This window comes from Thunnus thynnus, chromosome 20 (genome assembly GCF_963924715.1).
Source record: "Thunnus thynnus chromosome 20, fThuThy2.1, whole genome shotgun sequence".
Lineage (NCBI taxonomy): Eukaryota > Metazoa > Chordata > Actinopteri > Scombriformes > Scombridae > Thunnus > Thunnus thynnus.
Genome location: NC_089536.1, coordinates 752,885 through 757,884, shown reverse-complemented (window position 1 = coordinate 757,884; position 5,000 = coordinate 752,885). Strand labels below are relative to the sequence as shown.

Below are 5,000 nucleotides of genomic sequence, written 5' to 3'. Positions count from 1 at the left end.
TGCAAATTAAAATATTTAGTTAATGGAGTCATTATGATAAAATGAATTCATGTTGTAATGACAGACAGCTGATCAGAGTGGATTGATTTTATCTGAAATGATGTAATAATATAATAAAAGCTGCTCTGACACGGCGCTAAAACAGCTAAACCCAGCAGGCTGAACTGAGTGGAGGCAGAGAGAGGAGAGTAATTTGGTCTTTGAAGAGAAATCGCCCCAGTGGCTTGTGGGTAGGAAGACCAGACGCCTCGCTGTCCCCAGAGAGGACAGACAGTGTGTGTGTGTGTGTGTGTGTGTGTGTGTGTGTGTGTGTGTGTGTCTTTTTGCAGGCCGTTCAACCTCTTTAATTGCCCTCCTAATTAAAGACAGTAACCATGGAAACCACCCCTCCCAATCAGAGCGCAGCAGAGTCCCGTGGGTTTGAACCCTCTCTCTCATTTTACTGTTTGTGTCTTCGCTCTGCAGCAGCACTTTGTTCTGTTTAAAGCAGCGAGGCCGATGTGAAACACATCTGAAAGAAAATGAGAAGTTACAGGTCAGCAGTCAGCAGGTCAACAGTCTCAGTGTGAGACTGATTAACACGGCGTCAACACTTCACAAACACTAAACACTTTGACTGTAGCACCACTGACTCCTGACTGCAAAGGTTTGATAGGTTCAACATCAACATGAGTGTTTGTTCCTCTGGACTCCTTCCGCACGTCTTGAATCACATTATCCTGCTTATTACACTGCTGTTTACCAAAGAAATCAACAATTTGACACAAAATATTGATTCAAAAATGGTTTTATTGATTTAAAAATGATTTTATTGCTTCTGCTAAAAGAAATAGTTTCTTAGCTTCTATGGTTGGAACTGCGTCCATAGCAACGTACTCAGCGATGTAATTCACATGAAACTGAAAACGTCTATTGATGGTGAAGTGAGACAAGGTGAACGGGACTTCGATGGGAATACTGATGTTGACGTTGTTACAGCTTTAAACCAGCAACATAAATGGAAATAAGTGTTGGACTATATCGTGGTTTCTTTGAAGATTTGTAGATATGTGTCTCTCTCTCATCGCTTCAACTAAACTGAACTAGATGAGACGAGACTAAACGAGACATGACTAGACTAAACAAGACTAGACTAGACGAGACGAGACTAGACTAGACTAGACTAGACTAGACTAGACTAGACTAAACAAGACTAGACTAGACGAGACTAGACTAGACTAGACTAGACTAAACAAGACTAGACTAGACTAGACGAGACTAGACTAGACTAGACTAAACAAGACTAGACTAGACTAGACTAGACTAGACTAAACAAGACTAGACTAGACTAGACGAGACTAGACTAGACTAGACGAGACTAGACTAGACGAGACTAAACAAGACTAGACTAGACTAGACTAAACAAGACTAGACTAGACTAGACGAGACTAGACTAGACTAAACAAGACTAGACTAGACTAGACTAAACAAGACAAGACGAAACTAAACGAGACAAGACAAAACTAAACAAGACTAGACTAGACTAAACGAGACATGACTAGACTAAACAAGACTAGACTAGACTAGACTAGACTAAACAAGACTAGACTAGACTAAACAAGACAAGACGAAACTAAACGAGACAAGACAAAACTAAACAAGACTAGACTAGACTAAACGAGACATGACTAGACTAAACAAGACTAGACTAGACTAGACTAGACTAAACAAGACTAGACTAGACTAGACTAGACTAAACAAGACTAGACTAGACTAGACTAGACTAAACGAGACTAGACTAAACGAGACGAGACTAAACGAGACATGACTAGACTAAACAAGACTAGACTAGACTAGACTAGACTAAACAAGACGAGACGAGACTAAACGAGACATGACTAGACTAAACAAGACGAGACTAGACTAAACGAGACATGACTAGACTAAACCAGACGAGACTAGACTAAATGAGACAAGACTAAACGAGACAAGACTAAACGAGACGAGACTAAACGAAACAAGACTAAACGAAACAAGACTAAACGAGACGAGACTAGACTAAATGAGATGAGACTAGACTAAACCAGACGAGACTAAACGAGACAGGACTAGACTAAACAGGACTAAACGAGACTAAATGAGACTAGACTAAACGAGACAAGACGAGATTAAACAAGACAAGACTAGACTAAACGAGACTAGACTAGACGAGACGAGTCTAAACAAGACTAGACTTAACTAGACTAAACGAGACGAGATTAGACTAAACCAGACTAAACCAGACGAGACTATACTAAACAAGACTGAACGAGACTAAACGAGACTAGATTAAACAAGACAAGATTAAATGAGACGAGACTAAGCAAGACAAGTCTAAACGAGACTAGACTTAACTAGACTAAACCAGACGAGACAAGACTAAACGAGACTAAACGAGACGAGACTAAATGAGACGAGACTAAATGAGACGAGACTAAACGAGACGAGACATAACTAGACTAAACGAGACGAGATTAAATGAGACGAGACTAAATGAGACGAGACATAACTAGACTAAACGAGACGAGATTAAATGAGACGAGACTAAATGAGACGAGACATAACTAGACTAAACGAGACGAGACTAAACGAGACGAGACTAAATGAGACGAGACATAACTAGACTAAACGAGACGAGATTAAATGAGACGAGATTAAATGAGACGAGACATAACTAGACTAAACGAGACGAGATTAAATGAGACGAGACTAAATGAGACGAGACATAACTAGACTAAACGAGACGAGACTAAACGAGACTAGACTTAACTAGACTAAACGAGACGAGGCTAAATGAGACGAGACATAACTAGACTAAACAAGACGAGACTAAATGAGACGAGACGGGTCTAAACGAGACTAGACTTATCTAGACTAGACTAGACTAGACTAGACTAGACTAAACAAGGCGAGACTAAACGAGACGAGACGAGTCTAAATGAGATGAGACTAGACGAGACGAGTCTAAACAAGACTAGACGAGACGAGACTAGACTTAACTAGACTAAATGAGACGAGACAAGACTAAAAGAGACTAAACGAGACGAGACTAAATGAGACGAGACAAGACGAGACGAGACTAAACGAGACTAGACTTAACTAGACTAAATGAGACGAGACGAGTCTAAACAAGACTAGACTTAACTAGACTAAACGAGACGAGATTAGACTAAACCAGACTAAACCAGACGAGACTATACTAAACAAGACTGAACGAGACTAAACGAGACTAGATTAAACAAGACAAGATTAAATGAGACGAGACTAAACAAGACAAGTCTAAACGAGACTAGACTTAACTAGACTAAACCAGACGAGACAAGACTAAACGAGACTAAACGAGACGAGACTAAATGAGACGAGACTAAATGAGACGAGACTAAATGAGACGAGACTAAACGAGACGAGACATAACTAGACTAAACGAGACGAGACTAAATGAGACGAGACATAACTAGACTAAACGAGACGAGACTAAACGAGACGAGACATAACTAGACTAAACAAGACGAGACTAAACGAGACGAGACGAGTCTAAACGAGACTAGACTTAACTAGACTAAATGAGACGAGACGGGTCTAAACGAGACTAGACTTATCTAGACTAGACTAGACTAGACTAGACTAGACTAAACAAGGCGAGACTAAACGAGACGAGACGAGTCTAAATGAGATGAGACTAGACGAGACGAGTCTAAACAAGACTAGACGAGACGAGACTAGACTTAACTAGACTAAATGAGACGAGACAAGACTAAACGAGACTAGACTTAACTAGACTAAATGAGACGAGACAAGACTAAACGAGACTAGACTTAACTAGACTAAATGAGACGAGACAAGACGAGACGAGACTAAACGAGACGAGACGAGTCTAAACGAGACTAGACTTAACTAGACTAAATGAGACGAGACGAGTCTAAACAAGACTAGACTTATCTAGACTAAATGAGACGAGACGGGTCTAAACGAGACTAGACTTAACTAGACTAAATGAGACGAGACGAGTCTAAACAAGACTAGACTTATCTAGACTAAACGAGACGAGACGAGTCTAAACGAGACTAGACTTAACTAGACTAAATGAGACGAGACGGGTCTAAACGAGACTAGACTTATCTAGACTAGACTAGACTAGACTAAACAAGGCAAGACTAAACGAGACGAGACTAGACTAAATGAGACTAAACGAGGCTAAACAAGAATAAACGAGATGAGACTAGACTAAACAAGACGAGACTAAACAAGATGAGACGACTTCCTCTGGCAGCTGAGGGGAACCAAAAAGTAGGAGGAATCTTGATGGTAAGAGAACAGAACAGAATAGAACAGAATAGAATAGAATAGAATAGAGGTCAGGTGCTGTAATGTCATCTTAAATTGTCAGTGATGAGATTAGCTGCTCTGCTTCACACACACACACACACACACACACACACACACACACACACACACACACACGGTGCTTTCATTTCACTTTATAATTAATCTGCAGCCGCACTTGAAAGAAGAGAGAGAAGTAGTCATTACCGGCCGAGTGAGGGTGTGTTCAGTGTGTGTGTGTGTTCTGTGTGTGTGTGTGTGTGTGTGTGTGTGTGTGTGTTCTGTGTGTGTGTGTGTGTTCAGTGTGTGTGTGTGTGTGTGTTCTGTGTGTGTGTGTGTGTGTGTGTGTGTGTGTGTGTGTGTGTGTGTGTGTGTGTGTGTTCAGTGTGTATGTGTGTGTTTTCTATGTGTGTGTGTGTGTGTGTGTGTTTTCAGTGTGTGTACTGCTGAAGTGAACTAAGCTAAAGCGGATAAAAGCCACGACCCAATTAGATCACGTTCTGAGTGTGTGTGTGTGTGTGTGTGTGTGTGTGTGTGTGTGTGTGTGTGTGTGTGTGTGCGTGTGTGTGTGTGTGACCTTCAGTAGTACTTCGGTTGTGTTGAACAGTGGTTCAGTGGTTTCCAACCTGTGGGTCGCGCTCCCTCAAAGAGGTCGTGAG

General features: G+C 41.1%; 1 protein-coding gene across 5 annotated transcripts in view; it reads left to right on the top strand.

Annotated features, from left to right (window-relative positions):
• Positions 1-5,000, top strand: part of LOC137172719 (transcription factor COE3-like) — a 73,848-nt gene that overhangs the window by 41,609 nt on the left and 27,239 nt on the right. The gene's annotated exons all lie outside the window — the stretch shown is intronic.